Genomic DNA, 20,861 nt, shown 5'->3' with positions numbered 1-20,861 from the left:
TAAACAGCACTATTTTCCTCTCCTCTTCCTCTGTGTTCTGAAAGTGCAGTTTAAAATGGCTTTTCTGACCCTTTTATACTTCCCAATCTAGTCCCCTCCTCCCTAAATTCAATAACGCAATCAGTCAATGAAATTTCCCCTTACAGCCAGCTATATACCCTCCTCCTTGAATTCAAGAATACAAACTGTAAACAGCACTATTTTCCTCTCCTCTTCCTCTGTGTTCTGAAAGTGCAGTTTAAAATGGCTTTTCTGACCCTTTTATACTTCCCAATCTAGTCCCCTCCTCCCTGAATTCAATAACGCAATCAGTCAGTGAAATTTCCCCTTACAGCCAGCTATATACCCTCCTCCTTGAATTCAAGAATACAAACTGTAAACAGCACTATTTTCCTCTCCTCTTCCTCTGTGTTCTGAAAGTGCAGTTTAAAATGGCTTTTCTGACCCTTTTATACTTCCCAATCTAGTCCCCTCCTCCCTGAATTCAATAACGCAATCAGTCAATGAAATTTCCCCTTACAGCCAGCTATATACCCTCCTCCTTGAATTCAAGAATACAAACTGTAAACAGCACTATTTTCCTCTCCTCTTCCTCTGTGTTCTGAAAGTGCAGTTTAAAATGGCTTTTCTGACCCTTTTATACTTCCCAATCTAGTCCCCTCCTCCCTGAATTCAATAACGCAATCAGTCAATGAAATTTCCCCTTACAGCCAGCTATATACCCTCCTCCTTGAATTCAAGAATACAAACTGTAAACAGCACTATTTTCCTCTCCTCTTCCTCTGTGTTCTGAAAGTGCAGTTTAAAATGGCTTTTCTGACCCTTTTATACTTCCCAATCTAGTCCCCTCCTCCCTGAATTCAATAACGCAATCAGTCAATGAAATTTCCCCTTACAGCCAGCTATATCCCCTCCTCCTTGAATTCAATAACGCAATCAGTCAATGAAATTTCCCCTTACAGCCAGCTATATACCCTCCTCCTTGAATTCAAGAATACAAACTGTAAACAGCACTATTTTCCTCTCCTCTTCCTCTGTGTTCTGAAAGTGCAGTTTAAAATGGCTTTTCTGACCCTTTTATACTTCCCAATCTTGTCCCCTCCTCCCTGAATTCAATAACGCAATCAGTCAATGAAATTTCCCCTTACAGCCAGCTATATACCCTCCTCCTTGAATTCAAGAATACAAACTGTAAACAGCACTATTTTCCTCTCCTCTTCCTCTGTGTTCTGAAAGTGCAGTTTAAAATGGCTTTTCTGACCCTTTTATACTTCCCAATCTAGTCCCCTCCTCCCTGAATTCAATAACGCAATCAGTCAATGAAATTTCCCCTTACAGCCAGCTATATACCCTCCTCCTTGAATTCAAGAATACAAACTGTAAACAGCACTATTTTCCTCTCCTCTTCCTCTGTGTTCTGAAAGTGCAGTTTAAAATGGCTTTTCGGACCCTTTTATACTTCCCAATCTAGTCCCCTCCTCCCTGAATTCAATAACGCAATCAGTCAATGAAATTTCCCCTTACAGCCAGCTATATACCCTCCTCCTTGAATTCAAGAATACAAACTGTAAACAGCACTATTTTCCTCTCCTCTTCCTCTGTGTTCTGAAAGTGCAGTTTAAAATGGCTTTTCTGACCCTTTTATACTTCCCAATCTAGTCCCCTCCTCCCTGAATTCAATAACGCAATCAGTCAATGAAATTTCCCCTTACAGCCAGCTATATACCCTCCTCCTTGAATTCAAGAATACAAACTGTAAACAGCACTATTTTCCTCTCCTCTTCCTCTGTGTTCTGAAAGTGCAGTTTAAAATGGCTTTTCTGACCCTTTTATACTTCCCAATCTAGTCCCCTCCTCCCTGAATTCAATAACGCAATCAGTCAATGAAATTTCCCCTTACAGCCAGCTATATCCCCTCCTCCTTGAATTCAATAACACTATCAGCCAAAGAAATTTCCCCTTACAGCCAGCTATATACCCTCCTCCTTGAATTCAAGAATACAAACTGTAAACAGCACTATTTTCCTCTCCTCTTCCTCTGTGTTCTGAAAGTGCAGTTTAAAATGGCTTTTCTGACCCTTTTATACTTCCCAATCTAGTCCCCTCCTCCCTGAATTCAATAACGCAATCAGTCAATGAAATTTCCCCTTACAGCCAGCTATATACCCTCCTCCTTGAATTCAAGAATACAAACTGTAAACAGCACTATTTTCCTCTCCTCTTCCTCTGTGTTCTGAAAGTGCAGTTTAAAATGGCTTTTCTGACCCTTTTATACTTCCCAATCTAGTCCCCTCCTCCCTGAATTCAATAACGCAATCAGTCAATGAAATTTCCCCTTACAGCCAGCTATATACCCTCCTCCTTGAATTCAAGAATACAAACTGTAAACAGCACTATTTTCCTCTCCTCTTCCTCTGTGTTCTGAAAGTGCAGTTTAAAATGGCTTTTCTGACCCTTTTATACTTCCCAATCTAGTCCCCTCCTCCCTGAATTCAATAACGCAATCAGTCAATGAAATTTCCCCTTACAGCCAGCTATATACCCTCCTCCTTGAATTCAAGAATACAAACTGTAAACAGCACTATTTTCCTCTCCTCTTCCTCTGTGTTCTGAAAGTGCAGTTTAAAATGGCTTTTCTGACCCTTTTATACTTCCCAATCTAGTCCCCTCCTCCCTGAATTCAATAACGCAATCAGTCAATGAAATTTCCCCTTACAGCCAGCTATATACCCTCCTCCTTGAATTCAAGAATACAAACTGTAAACAGCACTATTTTCCTCTCCTCTTCCTCTGTGTTCTGAAAGTGCAGTTTAAAATGGCTTTTCTGACCCTTTTATACTTCCCAATCTAGTCCCCTCCTCCCTGAATTCAATAACGCAATCAGTCAATGAAATTTCCCCTTACAACCAGCTATATACCCTCCTCCTTGAATTCAAGAATACAAACTGTAAACAGCACTATTTTCCTCTCCTCTTCCTCTGTGTTCTGTAAGTGCAGTTTAAAATGGCTTTTCTGACCCTTTTATACTTCCCAATCTAGTCCCCTCCTCCCTGAATTCAATAACGCAATCAGTCAATGAAATTTCCCCTTACAGCCAGCTATATACCCTCCTCCTTGAATTCAAGAATACAAACTGTAAACAGCACTATTTTCCTCTCCTCTTCCTCTGTGTTCTGAAAGTGCAGTTTAAAATGGCTTTTCTGACCCTTTTATACTTCCCAATCTAGTCCCCTCCTCCCTGAATTCAATAACGCAATCAGTCAATGAAATTTCCCCTTACAGCCAGCTATATCCCCTCCTCCTTGAATTCAATAACACTATCAGCCAAAGAAATTTCCCCTTACAGCCAGCTATATACCCTCCTCCTTGAATTCAAGAATACAAACTGTAAACAGCACTATTTTCCTCTCCTCTTCCTCTGTGTTCTGAAAGTGCAGTTTAAAATGGCTTTTCTGACCCTTTTATACTTCCCAATCTAGTCCCCTCCTCCCTGAATTCAATAACGCAATCAGTCAATGAAATTTCCCCTTACAGCCAGCTATATACCCTCCTCCTTGAATTCAAGAATACAAACTGTAAACAGCACTATTTTCCTCTCCTCTTCCTCTGTGTTCTGAAAGTGCAGTTTAAAATGGCTTTTCTGACCCTTTTATACTTCCCAATCTAGTCCCCTCCTCCCTGAATTCAATAACGCAATCAGTCAATGAAATTTCCCCTTACAGCCAGCTATATACCCTCCTCCTTGAATTCAAGAATACAAACTGTAAACAGCACTATTTTCCTCTCCTCTTCCTCTGTGTTCTGAAAGTGCAGTTTAAAATGGCTTTTCTGACCCTTTTATACTTCCCAATCTAGTCCCCTCCTCCCTGAATTCAATAACGCAATCAGTCAATGAAATTTCCCCTTACAGCCAGCTATATCCCCTCCTCCTTGAATTCAATAACACTATCAGCCAAAGAAATTTCCCCTTACAGCCAGCTATATACCCTCCTCCTTGAATTCAAGAATACAAACTGTAAACAGCACTATTTTCCTCTCCTCTTCCTCTGTGTTCTGAAAGTGCAGTTTAAAATGGCTTTTCTGACCCTTTTATACTTCCCAATCTAGTCCCCTCCTCCCTGAATTCAATAACGCAATCAGTCAATGAAATTTCCCCTTACAGCCAGCTATATCCCCTCCTCCTTGAATTCAAGAATACAAACTGTAAACAGCACTATTTTCCTCTCCTCTTCCTCTGTGTTCTGTAAGTGCAGTTTAAAATGGCTTTTCTGACCCTTTTATACTTCCCAATCTAGTCCCCTCCTCCCTGAATTCAATAACGCAATCAGTCAATGAAATTTCCCCTTACAGCCAGCTATATACCCTCCTCCTTGAATTCAAGAATACAAACTGTAAACAGCACTATTTTCCTCTCCTCTTCCTCTGTGTTCTGAAAGTGCAGTTTAAAATGGCTTTTCTGACCCTTTTATACTTCCCAATCTAGTCCCCTCCTCCCTGAATTCAATAACGCAATCAGTCAATGAAATTTCCCCTTACAGCCAGCTATATCCCCTCCTCCTTGAATTCAATAACACTATCAGCCAAAGAAATTTCCCCTTACAGTCAGCTATATACCCTCCTCCTTGAATTCAAGAATACAAACTGTAAACAGCACTATTTTCCTCTCCTCTTCCTCTGTGTTCTGAAAGTGCAGTTTAAAATGGCTTTTCTGACCCTTTTATACTTCCCAATCTAGTCCCCTCCTCCCTGAATTCAATAACGCAATCAGTCAATGAAATTTCCCCTTACAGCCAGCTATATACCCTCCTCCTTGAATTCAAGAATACAAACTGTAAACAGCACTATTTTCCTCTCCTCTTCCTCTGTGTTCTGAAAGTGCAGTTTAAAATGGCTTTTCTGACCCTTTTATACTTCCCAATCTAGTCCCCTCCTCCCTGAATTCAATAACGCAATCAGTCAATGAAATTTCCCCTTGCAGCCAGCTATATACCCTCCTCCTTGAATTCAAGAATACAAACTGTAAACAGCACTATTTTCCTCTCCTCTTCCTCTGTGTTCTGAAAGTGCAGTTTAAAATGGCTTTTCTGACCCTTTTATACTTCCCAATCTAGTCCCCTCCTCCCTGAATTCAATAACGCAATCAGTCAATGAAATTTCCCCTTACAGCCAGCTATATACCCTCCTCCTTGAATTCAATAACACTATCAGCCAAAGAAATTTCCCCTTACAGCCAGCTATATACCCTCCTCCTTGAATTCAAGAATACAAACTGTAAACAGCACTATTTTCCTCTCCTCTTCCTCTGTGTTCTGAAAGTGCAGTTTAAAATGGCTTTTCTGACCCTTTTATACTTCCCAATCTAGTCCCCTCCTCCCTGAATTCAATAACGCAATCAGTCAATGAAATTTCCCCTTACAGCCAGCTATATCCCCTCCTCCTTGAATTCAATAACACTATCAGCCAAAGAAATTTCCCCTTACAGCCAGCTATATACCCTCCTCCTTGAATTCAAGAATACAAACTGTAAACAGCACTATTTTCCTCTCCTCTTCCTCTGTGTTCTGAAAGTGCAGTTTAAAATGGCTTTTCTGACCCTTTTATACTTCCCAATCTAGTCCCCTCCTCCCTGAATTCAATAACGCAATCAGTCAATGAAATTTCCCCTTACAGCCAGCTATATCCCCTCCTCCTTGAATTCAATAACACTATCAGCCAAAGAAATTTCCCCTTACAGCCAGCTATATCCCCTCCTCCTTGAATTCAAGAATACAAACTGTAAACAGCACTATTTTCCTCTCCTCTTCCTCTGTGTTCTGAAAGTGCAGTTTAAAATGGCTTTTCTGACCCTTTTATACTTCCCAATCTAGTCCCCTCCTCCCTGAATTCAATAACGCAATCAGTCAATGAAATTTCCCCTTACAGCCAGCTATATACCCTCCTCCTTGAATTCAATAACACTATCAGCCAAAGAAATTTCCCCTTACAGCCAGCTATATACCCTCCTCCTTGAATTCAAGAATACAAACTGTAAACAGCACTATTTTCCTCTCCTCTTCCTCTGTGTTCTGAAAGTGCAGTTTAAAATGGCTTTTCTGACCCTTTTATACTTCCCAATCTAGTCCCCTCCTCCCTGAATTCAATAACGCAATCAGTCAATGAAATTTCCCCTTACAGCCAGCTATATCCCCTCCTCCTTGAATTCAATAACACTATCAGCCAAAGAAATTTCCCCTTACAGCCAGCTATATACCCTCCTCCTTGAATTCAAGAATACAAACTGTAAACAGCACTATTTTCCTCTCCTCTTCCTCTGTGTTCTGAAAGTGCAGTTTAAAATGGCTTTTCTGACCCTTTTATACTTCCCAATCTAGTCCCCTCCTCCCTGAATTCAATAACGCAATCAGTCAATGAAATTTCCCCTTACAGCCAGCTATATCCCCTCCTCCTTGAATTCAATAACACTATCAGCCAAAGAAATTTCCCCTTACAGCCAGCTATATACCCTCCTCCTTGAATTCAAGAATACAAACTGTAAACAGCACTATTTTCCTCTCCTCTTCCTCTGTGTTCAGAAAGTGCAGTTTAAAATGGCTTTTCTGACCCTTTTATACTTCCCAATCTAGTCCCCTCCTCCCTGAATTCAATAACGCAATCAGTCAATGAAATTTCCCCTTACAGCCAGCTATATCCCCTCCTCCTTGAATTCAATAACACTATCAGCCAAAGAAATTTCCCCTTATAGCCAGCTATATACCCTCCTCCTTGAATTCAAGAATACAAACTGTAAACAGCACTATTTTCCTCTCCTCTTCCTCTGTGTTCTGAAAGTGCAGTTTAAAATGGCTTTTCTGACCCTTTTATACTTCCCAATCTAGTCCCCTCCTCCCTGAATTCAATAACGCAATCAGGCAATGAAATTTCCCCTTACAGCCAGCTATATACCCTCCTCCTTGAATTCAAGAATACAAACTGTAAACAGCACTATTTTCCTCTCCTCTTCCTCTGTGTTCTGAAAGTGCAGTTTAAAATGGCTTTTCTGACCCTTTTATACTTCCCAATCTAGTCCCCTCCTCCCTGAATTCAATAACGCAATCAGTCAATGAAATTTCCCCTTACAGCCAGCTATATACCCTCCTCCTTGAATTCAAGAATACAAACTGTAAACAGCACTATTTTCCTCTCCTCTTCCTCTGTGTTCTGAAAGTGCAGTTTAAAATGGCTTTTCTGACCCTTTTATACTTCCCAATCTAGTCCCCTCCTCCCTGAATTCAATAACGCAATCAGTCAATGAAATTTCCCCTTACAGCCAGCTATATACCCTCCTCCTTGAATTCAATAACACTATCAGCCAAAGAAATTTCCCCTTACAGCCAGCTATATACCCTCCTCCTTGAATTCAAGAATACAAACTGTAAACAGCACTATTTTCCTCTCCTCTTCCTCTGTGTTCTGAAAGTGCAGTTTAAAATGGCTTTTCTGACCCTTTTATACTTCCCAATCTAGTCCCCTCCTCCCTGAATTCAATAACGCAATCAGTCAATGAAATTTCCCCTTACAGCCAGCTATATCCCCTCCTCCTTGAATTCAATAACACTATCAGCCAAAGAAATTTCCCCTTACAGCCAGCTATATACCCTCCTCCTTGAATTCAAGAATACAAACTGTAAACAGCACTATTTTCCTCTCCTCTTCCTCTGTGTTCTGAAAGTGCAGTTTAAAATGGCTTTTCTGACCCTTTTATACTTCCCAATCTAGTCCCCTCCTCCCTGAATTCAATAACGCAATCAGTCAATGAAATTTCCCCTTACAGCCAGCTATATACCCTCCTCCTTGAATTCAATAACACTATCAGCCAAAGAAATTTCCCCTTACAGCCAGCTATATCCCCTCCTCCTTGAATTCAAGAATACAAACTGTAAACAGCACTATTTTCCTCTCCTCTTCCTCTGTGTTCTGAAATTGCAGTTTAAAATGGCTTTTCTGACCCTTTTATACTTCCCAATCTAGTCCCCTCCTCCCTGAATTCAATAACGCAATCAGTCAATGAAATTTCCCCTTACAGCCAGCTATATCCCCTCCTCCTTGAATTCAATAACACTATCAGCCAAAGAAATTTCCCCTTACAGCCAGCTATATACCCTCCTCCTTGAATTCAAGAATACAAACTGTAAACAGCACTATTTTCCTCTCCTCTTCCTCTGTGTTCTGAAAGTGCAGTTTAAAATGGCTTTTCTGACCCTTTTATACTTCCCAATCTAGTCCCCTCCTCCCTGAATTCAATAACGCAATCAGTCAATGAAATTTCCCCTTACAGCCAGCTATATCCCCTCCTCCTTGAATTCAATAACACTATCAGCCAAAGAAATTTCCCCTTACAGCCAGCTATATACCCTCCTCCTTGAATTCAAGAATACAAACTGTAAACAGCACTATTTTCCTCTCCTCTTCCTCTGTGTTCAGAAAGTGCAGTTTAAAATGGCTTTTCTGACCCTTTTATACTTCCCAATCTAGTCCCCTCCTCCCTGAATTCAATAACGCAATCAGTCAATGAAATTTCCCCTTACAGCCAGCTATATCCCCTCCTCCTTGAATTCAATAACACTATCAGCCAAAGAAATTTCCCCTTATAGCCAGCTATATACCCTCCTCCTTGAATTCAAGAATACAAACTGTAAACAGCACTATTTTCCTCTCCTCTTCCTCTGTGTTCTGAAAGTGCAGTTTAAAATGGCTTTTCTGACCCTTTTATACTTCCCAATCTAGTCCCCTCCTCACTGAATTCAATAACGCAATCAGTCAATGAAATTTCCCCTTACAGCCAGCTATATCCCCTCCTCCTTGAATTCAATAACACTATCAGCCAAAGAAATTTCCCCTTATAGCCAGCTATATACCCTCCTCCTTGAATTCAAGAATACAAACTGTAAACAGCACTATTTTCCTCTCCTCTTCCTCTGTGTTCTGAAAGTGCAGTTTAAAATGGCTTTTCTGACCCTTTTATACTTCCCAATCTAGTCCCCTCCTCCCTGAATTCAATAACGCAATCAGTCAATGAAATTTCCCCTTACAGCCAGCTCTATCCCCTCCTCCTTGAATTCAATAACACTATCAGCCAAAGAAATTTCCCCTTACAGCCAGCTATATACCCTCCTCCTTGAATTCAAGAATACAAACTGTAAACAGCACTATTTTCCTCTCCTCTTCCTCTGTGTTCTGAAAGTGCCTTTTTACAACCATGTATACTTTTTACAAACTTCAAACTTGACAGCTTCAAGGACTTCAAGCTTGTGGACTCAAACTCCCAGAATTCCTCCACCAGTCATGCTAGTTCAGAAATGGGAGTTGAAGTCCACAAGCCTTTAGCTTTTCAGGTTTGAAGACCCTTGCACCCCTAAACCCTAACCCAGGGTTTTCAAACTTGACAGCTTTAAGACTTCAACTCCTAGAATTCCTACACTGACTGGACCCACCTCTGAGAGTGACTCGCTGCATTGCCAGATCACAAAAGCCTGGCTCCACGTCTCCGAAGGGCCAAGGCAGCTCCTCCTCATTCCCTTCTCCCAGCTCCAGCCGAAAACATGACTGTGGCGCTTCTCTGTCGTGCAACTTTCACCCTAAATGAGCCTCTACTCCTCCCTCCCCTCCACCACCTCTGTTGCCTTTTCTTTATCCAGGCCGGCCTCTGTCCCTACAATGATAACCGCCCGGTTCAATTGTAAGCCCCAGCCTTGCTAGCCGCAGGTACCCTGTTCTCCTCTCTCTCTCTTTGTAGGTTCGTCTTAGGTTCATCTTGCGCGGAAAGACTGAGAGCGTCCACCTTTCCTTCCCCCCCCCCGGCCACCAAGGAGAGCAGCACAGCGCTTGCAACTCTTTTCCCCGGCCTTGAAGCAACAGTGTCTGTAGCTGCTGCTGCTGCTTCCTCCTCAGCCTTGACATCGTTTCCTTCCAACATAGCAAGGATGGGAGGCTGCTGCTTTTGATGCTGTGGCTGCTTCTAATGGAGCCTGAGGCAAACGGGCAGCACTGCATTCTCATGTGGACCTTCTTTGTCCTTCCTCCATAGCGACAAGCAGGGGCTGCCATAAGCTGCCCAGGTTTCAGTTCTGGGTGGGGATGGCAGCGAAGGAAAGTGTGTGTGCGTCAGCTTATGGCAGTCCCTGCTTGTTGCTGTGGAGGAAGGACAAAGCAGGTCCACACGAGAATGCAATGCTGCCCGTTTGCCTCAGCCTCTATTAAAATCAGTGGCAGCGGCGAAAGTAGCAGCTTCCCATCCTCATTATGTTGGAAGGAAATGACGTCAAGGCCGAGGAGGAAGTGGCAGCAGCAGCTATAGCCGCTGTTGCTTCAAGGCCGGGGAAAAGAGTTGCAAGCACCGCACTGCTCTCCTTGGTGGCCGGGAGAGGGAAGGAATGGTGGGCACTCTCAGTCTTTCCGCGCGAGACAACTTACAAAGGGAGAGAGGTGCCCACGCGATGGAGATCAGAAGCTCGGCTTTTCCCCATGCCTTGAAACCTGGTGCGTAATCTGGTGGTGGTGGCTTCTGTGGTGGTGGTCGGCAGCAGCAGTGGCAGCATTCTTGTAGTCCGTCGGTAGCGGCTTTTCTTGTAGTTTGGGAGCGGCGGCGGCCACCAGCCACCAAACTGCATGAAAAGCCGCCGCTACCAGACTACGGGAAGGCTGCCACTGCTGCTACTGACCGCCACCCAACTGCATTTGGTATATAAGACGCACCCAGGTTTTGGTGCACTTTCTTGACACAAAAAGGTGTGTCTTATACACCGAAAAATACGGTATATGCTGCTCATTCCGAAATGGACTCAGAGCAGCTGACAACAGTTATAAATACAACAATAGTAAAAAAAAAATTAATCAAATCAGCAGTATGATAAAAGTGATAATATCATTAGAAAACCATGTATACATTACAATCACTCTGGTTCTAATTCCAGGTCTACCGGAAGTTATTTTAAAAAGGCAGTCACAGTCATACACATGTACACCATTCATACAGTTGGCCAGCAGGCCGCCAGGCCTGCCAGCAAAGCCAGTCTTCGTGGCCTTATGAAAGGCCAGCAGGGTGGGAGCAGTACGGATGTTGGTTCCACAGAGCCGGGGCAACCACAGAGAAGGCCCACCCTCCTGGTCCCACCAACCTGCATTGCTTAGTTGACAGGACCTGGAGGAGGCCAACTCTGTGAGCTCTTATTGGTCTCTGGGAGGTATGCAGCAAGAGATGGTCCCATAGATAGTCTGGCCATGAGTCATATAGGGCTTTATAGGTAATAACCAACACCTTGAATTGTGCCTGGAGACTAATACGAAGCCAGTGCAGCTCACGGAGCAAAGGTGTTATATGAGTGTACCGAGGTACACCCATGACAGCTCTCGCGGCTGCATTCTGGACTATTTGCAGTCTCCGAACACTTTTCAAGGGTAGCCCCAAGTAGAGTGCATTGCAATAATCAAGGCGGGAGGTGATGAGGCCTCCTGGTCCAAGTAGGGCCACAATGGTGAACCAGGCGAACCTGGGCAAAGGTCCCCCAGACCACAGCTGAAAGGTGATAGTCAAAACTCATCCGTGGGTCCAGGAGGATACCCAAGTTGTGGAACCTATCTGAGGGGGACAATGTTCCCCCCTCCCCCAGAACAATGGATGGACAGATCAAGGAGTCCTTAGGAGGAAAAGCCCACAGCCACTCAGTCTTGTCTGGATTGAGCCTGAGGAATTGCCAAAGAAATGATTCAGACAAAAAAATTGGATCCGCTTTCCTTTCCGTCATTTAGTGTGTGCGCTCTGCCTGAGCACCGTGCTTACACGTACAACCCCCTCCATCCATGTACTTATATTTTTATTATTATTATTATTATTATTATTATTATTATTATTATTATTATTATTATTTATTAGATTGGTATGCTGTCCTTCTCCAAAGACTTAATGAGAAGAAACAAAAGCAATTTTATGTCACTCAAATTGTTGTGATGACAAACATAACAGCTTGGGCCAGCTCTGTGCTGGGCAGACTGGGTGGCTAATCTTTAGGTAGATTGAAACCAAAAAACCCCCACGCACTTGAACTCCCATTTCTTATCTGTTTACTTCCAGGCAGAGGAAGCACTTGGTTTGAAGAGGATATGAAAATGTAATAAACAATTTCTTTTTGCTGTTGGTTTCCTTTTCATTTCAAAAGAAGGAAAGCGCCTAGGGAGATTTTCTGCCTTAAGAAGCAGAATCAGTGCAATGACCTAGAGAAATTGAGAATGCCATTTGCAAACACACACACACACACACACACGGATAAGAAGTTCAATATAAATAGCGCTCGCTCACTCGTGTGTTGCTTGGTTTGTGTGGCAAATGAAAGACAGAACAGCCCAAATGGCCAATTGAAGGAATAAACAAATTAAACATCGGTGGACCAATGCTTGAATTGAAATCTCTTCCCACATATGTGGGAGAGTGGCAGAGATGGGCTCCTATGAGTACGGTCAGGTATGCAGAACCGGTAGAAAAAAAAATTGAATTTTTTTTCTTTTTTTCCCTTCTGGGCTCTGGGTATGTTTTTCCTATCACACTAAATGAGGTTGAATGTGTATAATTTTAGAAAAGCTATGCATGCGTTTGTATGTGTGTATACATACACATACAGTTTATATGGTAGATTAATGTATATTTTTGTATGTCTGTGTGTAATACATATATACATAGAATTAAATAGTATTATTTATATTTTGGATGTTTAGTAATAGTAAAAAGATAAAGAAATTGTATCTCCTTGAGGGGATGAGACGCCAGGCACCATAACCCTAACCCTTGATGTGAGAGACGTCTAGTTGGCCACCTTTAAGCCAGTCACATGACCTTTAATCTACCCCCAGATCACATGATCGTCAAGCTACTCCCATCTGGTCACATGGCTGGCAAGCCACATCCACAAAAAAAGCCACGCCCACAGTGTGATAGTGAAAGTTTTTGCAGCCCTTCACTGGAGGGTGGCATGGGGGAGGTTTGCTGGAGAAGCAGAAGGAAGGTTTTCTTTTAAAGGAAGTGATGAGAAAGGAAGAAAGAGAAAGAGAAAGGAGGAAGCCCAAGGAAGGAGCCACTGCTGTCTGTAGCTCCATTTTGAGATTTTGCTTTCCACTGGCGACTTTATTTCTTGTATCTGCATATGGCTTTTAACAGATCTTCTCAAATTCAGATTTCTTTTTCAGGCTTGGCCTCAGATCTTCCTTTCACTCCTTATGATTTTATCAAGGCCCCTTTAAGGAGAGATTCAACATGGAGATAAGGAGGAACTTCCTGATGGTCAGAGCGATCAACCAATGGAACAACCTACCAGCGGACATTGTGAACTCCAACACTGGACATTTTTAAGAGAAGATTGAACTGCCACTTGACTGGTGCACTATAGGGTTCCTGCTTGGGCAGGGAGTTGAACTCAATGGCCTTCATGGTCCCTTTCAACTCTAACAATAAATAAATAAAAAGAACATCTGTTGCAATTCAGAACACTGATGCATTCAATCACTCCTTGTTGTGCACAATGGCTCTCCAGGTGCTTCTAGAAAATTTACACAGGAGATTGATGGCAATAATGTCCATTTGCTGCTGCTGCAGCTGCTGCTTCCCAGCGACTGGCATTCAATGGCACATTGTCTTAGAACCAAGAGACGCCATTAGGAATCCTGATTAGGAGCTATTGATAGAGGCAGATTTTTGTCCATTGACATATTTTATAGCAAAGGCAAAAACACTTCTTCATATTATAGCATTAATAGCACTTAGACTTATATACCGCTTCATAGTGCTTTTACAGACCTCTCTAAGCGGTTTATAGAATCAGCATATTGCCCCCAACAATCTGGGTTCTCATTTTACCCACCTTGGAAGGATGGAAGGCTGAGTCAATCTTGAGCCGGTGGCGAGATTTGAACTGCTGACCTACAGCTAGCAGTTAGCTGAAGTAACCTGCAATGTTGCACTCTAACCACTGCGCCACCACCATATTCTTCTCCAGGTCCCATCAACTAGGTAATGTCGTTTGGCGGGGCCTAGAGGAAAAGCCTTCTCTGTGGGGGCCCCCTGCCCTTTGGAATTAGCTCCCCCTGGAGATTCATACTGCCCCCCCGACCTCCTCGGCTTCCGCAAGGGTTTTAAGACTCACTTATGCCACCAGGCTTGAAGCCATTAGATTCTTGCCTCCTATTATAAAATATTTATGAAGATATTGGCAAACAGACTTGAAAAATATCTCACCAAAAATAATTGAAGGGGATCAATATGGGTTTGTAAAGGGTAGGAAGATAAGTGAACCAATCAGAAATGTAATAAATATGATGCACCATGCTACTGTTACTAAAAGGAAATTGGGAATTTTAAAATTAGATGTCTACAAAGCTTTTGATAAAGTTAATCATAATTATTTATATAAATTATGTAAGGAATTAAATATGGGGGACAAATTCTGTAAAATTATAAAAGAGATACATAAAGGAAATGAAGCATACATAAGAGTGAATGAACAAAGAACGCAGAGAATTAAAATCCAAAATGGCACTAAACAGGGCTGCCCATTATCTCCAATGTTATTTGTAATGGCAATAGAGATATTAGCTAATAAGATAAGACAAGATCTTGGGTAGGATATAAAGTAGGAGAATTAGAAATGAAAGTAAACCTATTTGAAGATGATGCAATCATACTGACCCAGACCCCGAATGAGATGATTAAATTATTCTGCAAGAATTTAAACAGGAATCGGGGTTATCAATCAATATGGAAAAATCAGAGATTATGTGTTTAAACATAGGTCTGAGAGAGCAGATAGGAATCAGGAAGGAATGATGGTTGAAATTGGGACTAAAGAAAATTAAATAGTTGGGAATTTGGTTATTGAGTAATCCAGGGAAAATTGAGGAAGTTAATTACAGACAGATATGGAGGAAAATGTTAAAACAAAAAGAGAAAAAGTTAAGGAGAATGGCTAAAAATGATGATAGTTCCCAAGATGATGTATCTGTTTCAGGAATTGCCAGGGGGTTTATCAGCATCAAAGTTAAGGGATTGGGATAAAAAACTTAATTATTGGTTTGAATAAGATAAAAGACCGAAAGTAAGGAAAAAGTGGTTTGGAGCTTTATAGAGATGCATTTCAAATTGAAAGATTAATGGAGTTGCAATTATTTGAAAATAAATGGGTGAAATTGGAAAAAGAGATGAATGGGATAAAGAATAGAGAATTAATTTTTATAAGGTGGAATAAGAGCGATCTAGATAAATTAATAGGTCTCTTGAAAGGGACTGTGGAAATTTTGGAAAAATGGCAGGGGAAAATAGGATTATATAAATCAAAATTGTCATCTTATATGTAATAAATAGAGATAATGAAACAAATCTAAATAGGGTTATAGGAGAGTTGAAGGGAAGAGGGATAACTAAGATAGAATAGTTATACGAGAAGGATGGGAGGCCAAGTAGAAATCGTATAGAATGGTGGCTGGGTAAGGGAAGATGATTACAAATAAATGCAACATGCAAATATCTGAATGAAAGGGAGAATAAAGAAGCACTACTAAGGGAGGAGATAGAGAAAATAATAAGTGAGGGCACCAAGGCGCAAGCAAGTAATATATAAACGGGTGTGTGATCCAAGGACTGACTAAATGGTGGCAAAGTGAATTACAAGTAGATGTGCAAGAGATGAAGAATATAGTGAAGAATATAAGAAAAATTAAGAATACAAGGATCAGAGAAATGAGAAAGAAAATATTGCATAAGTGGTATCACACACCCGCTCAACTTGCATATTTTCAGTAGAATGTTAAGAATACTTGTTGGCAAGATAAGGGAGTATTTATGCATATGGTTTGGGAATGCTCGGTAGTGCAGAACCTTTGGAAAAAAGTGCAAGAGGACACTAATAGGATGTTAAACATTATTATTATTATTATTATTATTATTATTATTATTATTATTATTTAGATTTGTAAACATACGATGGTTTACAAAGGAAATGGCGGTGTTAGTTAAAAGGAATGAGATGGGAGAATTTAGAGAAATAAAAGAAGCAATGATAGAAAGCACTCAGGCGGTAATAGTCTTAGGCTGTCCAGTCCTTTCTTAAAAACCTTCAGTGATGAAACACCAACAACTGAAAGGTTGACTCTTAACAACCATATAAACAAGTCCATGATGTTTTCCTGACAATGTTTTTCAGAAATAACTTTCATCAGAATAGAGCCAGAAGGGATATTGGAGGTCATATAGTTCATATAGTTCATTGTCAAGGCTGTGAGTAAAGGTAATAACGTTGATGTGGTGGTGCATCTTGGCACAAATGATTTGTCCCAGAGAAATGTTAATGTAGTAAAAAGAGATTTTCAATGTCTAAGCATGGAGCTGGGTAAAATAACTGATTCAGTGACTTTCTCAGAGGTGTTACCGGTTTGTGGCCAAGAGGATAAAACAACGTCTATCAGAGAGTTTAATGTGTGGTTAAGGCAGTGGTGTAAAGCTGGAGGTTTTGGCTATGTAAGTCATGATGTCAGTAGGTGGTCTAATAGGGAGTTGTTTAAGAGGGATGGTTTGCATCCATCATACAGAGGTACCCAGGTGCTCGGTGAGGAATTCAGAACTTTTTTGGACAGGCAGTTAAACTAGGTAAAGGGGACAGAGATGTAACTGATGTGGGTGATTTCTGTCCCCGACCAATGAGGATAAATCAGTTTTTGGAAGCTTATGAAAAGGGAGCTGCAAATAAAATAGATGTAGTTGTTGATGATAAGGGGCAAACTAATAATGAAAATAATGTTCTTTGGGTAATGTGCACGAATGCTCGAAGCTTGAGCAACAAGCTCTGTGAGTTAATGGCCATAATATCTAGAGATAATTTGGATCTGGTTGCCATAACTGAGACATGGTTTAAGGATTCTAATGAATGGGAATTATCCATACCAAGATATACACTGTATAGGAAGGATAGAATAGAGAGAAGTGAAGGTGGAGTAGCCATTTATGTCAAAGAAAGTCTAAAAACAACACTAATTCAAAATACATGTCAAGATCTGGAGACTCTCTGGATTTGCATGCAAAATAAAGAAGGGTCTGTCATTAGAATTGGGGTGATCTATAGGCCTCCAGGGCAATCTGAGGAATTTGACAACAAGATGGTGGATGAAATTACCCAAATGGCAGTAAAGGGAGATATTGTGGTTATGGGTGATTTCAACATGCCTGATGTTGACTGGAATATCCCCAGTACCCTTACATGCAAAAGTAAGAATATAGTAGAGGCCTTTACAGGAGCAGCTCTGGCACAGCTGGTTAAGACACCAACTAGAGGGGAGAATATTCTAGATTTAGTTTTTACGAATGGGAATTGGGTTTCAGAGGTCAAGGTGGGAGAAAATTTAGGTTGCAGTGACCATCTATGTTTGTGGTTTGATGTAAAAACTCATTGTGAGCAATCCTATAATGCAACCAAAGTATTGGATTTCAGAAAAACAAATTTTAATGCAATATTTAGATAACGAATTAAAGGGGAGGGATAAAATGGCAGGAGTGAGCACCCAGTGGACTGTATTAAAAAAGGCCATCTTAAAAGCCACTGGACTGTATGTAAGACAAATAACTAAAGGTAAAAGGAAGAAGAAACCGCTATGGTTTAGCAACGATGTAAGGGCTATAGTCAATGAAAAAAGGCTGCCTATAGGAGGTATAAAGAGTCTGGAAGTATAGCTGATAGGGAGGTGTATAAAATGAGACAGAAGGAGGCAAAACAGATAATATATGCTGCTAAAGCCTCAAAAGAGGAAGAAATTGCCAAATCTGTAAAGAAGGGGGATAAAACCTTCTTCAGATATATTAGTGATAAGAAGAAGAAAAACTGCGGCATCACGAAGCTTAGTACAGGGAATAATACATGCATTAATGGGAATAAGTAGATCGCTGACCATTTCAATAGCTACTTCTGTTCAGTTTTCTCAAAAGACACCTTACAAAATAATACTATAGAGGGATATAGCATTGCTTCCAGCTGTACAGATTCAGCTCCAGTGATCTTAGAAGCCGATGTCTTAGAATAACTTGAACAATTAAAGATAAATAAGGCAATGGGTCCAGATGGCATCCACCCCAGAGTTCTTAAAGAACTCAGATCTGTCATTGCTACCCCCCTGACTGATTTGTTTAACCAATCCTTGTTAACAGGAGAAGTTCCTGAGGATTGGAGAATGGCCAGTGTTGTGCCTATCCACAAGAAGGGCAGTAGAGAAGAAGTTGGTAACTACAGGCCAGTTAGCTTGATATCAGTTGTAGTTAAAATGATGGAGACTCTACTCAAAAAGAGGATAAATCAGCACCTAAAAAACAATAACTTATTGGACCCAAATCAGCATGGTTTTACTGAAGGCAAATCATGTCAGACTAATCTCATTGATTTCTTTGACTATGTCACAAAGGTGTTGGATGAAGGTGGTGCTGTGGATATTGCCTACCTGGACTTCAGCAAAGCCTTTGATACGGTTCCACATAAAGAGCTGATAGATAAATTAGTGAAGATTGGACTTAATCCCTGGATAGTTCAATGGATTTGCAGCTGGCTGAAGCGTAGACATCAGAGAGTTATTGTTAATGGCGAGTATTCTGGGCAGAGTCAGGTTACAAGCGGTGTGCCACAAGGGTCTGTTCTGGGTCCTATTCTTTTTAATATGTTTGTGAGTGACATAGGGGAAGGTTTGGTAGGGAAGGTTTGCCTATTTGCCGATGACTCTAAAGTGTGCAATAGGGTTGATATTCCTGGAGGCGTCTGTAATATGGTAAATGATTTAGCTTTATTGATAAATGGTCAAAGCAATGGAAACTGCAGTTTAATGTTTCCAAATGTAAAATAATGCACTTGGGGAAAAGGAATCCTCAATCTGAGTATTGTATTGGCACTTCTGTGTTAGCAAATACTTCAGAAGAAAAAGATTTAGGGGTAGTGATTTCTGACAGTCTCAAAATGGGTGAACAGTGCAGTCAGGCGGTAGGGAAAGCAAGTAGGATGCTTGACTGCATAGCCAGAGGTATAACAAGCAGGAAGAGGGAGATTATGATCCCGCTATATAGAATGCTGGTGAGATTACATTTGGAATACTGTGTTCAGTTCTGGAGACCTCACCTACAAAAAGATATTGACAAAATTGAACGGGTCCAAAGATGGGCTACAAGAATGGTGGAAGGTCTTAAGCATAAAACGTATCAGGAAAGACTTAATGAACTCAATCTGTATAGTCTGGAGGACAGAAGGAAAAGGGGGGACATGATCGAAACATTTAAATATATTAAAGGGTTAAATAAGGTCCAGGAGGGAAGTGTTTTTAATAGGAAAGTGAACACAAGAACAAGGGGACACAATCTGAAGTTAGTTGGGGGAAAGATCAAAAGCAACATGAGAAAATATTATTTTACTGAAAGAGTAGTAGATCCTTGGAACAAACTTCCAGCAGACGTGGTAGATAAATCCACAGTAACTGAATTTAAACATGTCTGGGATAAACATATATCCATCCTAAGATAAAATACAGAAAATAGTATAAGGGAAGACTAGATGGACCATGAGGTCTTTTTCTGCCGTCAGACTTCTATGTTTCTATGTTTCTAACCCCATGCTCAAGCAAGAGATCCTATACCTGTGATGGCAAACCTATGGCAACCGCGCGGAGCCATATTCATTCATTCATTTATTTCTTCATTCACTCATTTGTTTTCCACAGTTACTAATCGAACCACTTTTGGTCTGGGCACTTGGTGCCAAAAAGATTCGCCATCACTGTCCTATACCATTTCAAACAAATGCCTGTCCAGTCCTTTCTTACAGACCTTCAGTGATGAAACACCAACAACTTTTGAAGGCAAGCTGTTCCACTAGTAAATAGTTCTCACTGTTAGGAAGTTCCAGGGATTTGTGCTTGCTTCCATCTTCCATACTCCAAATTTGTGAAGTTGTACCTTCAGGTGTCTTTGTTCCTCTTTCATGCTCCAACTGTGAAGCAAGGGAAGGGATTAAACAGCATCCTCTATGGCTTCGGTAGCCAGAAATTGAACTACAAATATTTTTTTAAATTCATGTAAAGTCCTCCATACTTGGCTGCCTTGGAAATGCTTGTTCTTGGCCATCTGGCTGATTTTATTCCTGGAAAACTGCCATGGGAAGGTTGTTCTTCCATGGGCAGAGCTAACAATCTTGTAGTGAACATCTGAATATTTTTAGTGCCAAAGGGAGGGGGGAGGCACACTTCTTTTTAATCATGTAAACAACATTGCCCAGTCTCGATTTCTTTCATATATTAAATTGTGTTCTGGAGACATTTATTTCTTATGGAAGGATATGACTAGTGGGTAAAATGCAATATAGAATAAGGTAGCTTTTAAGGTGTGCTGCACAAGAGGACGAGGATTGCAAACACAAATAAGATAGCTGGGAGAACCAACAATGAAACGTACATGGAGCAATGTTTTAATAAGGGCACCGAAGATTGTTAGTTCTGCTGGTAAGGTAACATTGCTAAAATGCTTTCTTGGCATAGACCATAACAGAAGTCTCCAACCATGGCAACTTTAAAACCCTGCTCTTCGTTTCGGGTTTGTGAGACCCGGAATCAAAGTTTGAGACCCTGTAAAAAATTTTCCCTGCATATCTGAAACTTGAAATTTCATGACTTTGCATCATTTCAGGGGTTCTCTCTATGGAATTTTTTTGGGGGGTGGGGGGCTTCTTTCTTGCTGAAAAAAAGTCACACTTGTACTGTTCCCAGGTCACCCTGACCTGGACCGAAAATTCTTCATTTTAGGTGCTTCTGTTTGGTCAATTTGAAAGTTT

Source organism: Erythrolamprus reginae, chromosome 11, assembly GCF_031021105.1.
Source record: "Erythrolamprus reginae isolate rEryReg1 chromosome 11, rEryReg1.hap1, whole genome shotgun sequence".
In the NCBI taxonomy this organism is placed as follows: domain Eukaryota; kingdom Metazoa; phylum Chordata; class Lepidosauria; order Squamata; family Dipsadidae; genus Erythrolamprus; species Erythrolamprus reginae.
Note: the sequence above shows the minus strand (reverse complement) of the source record.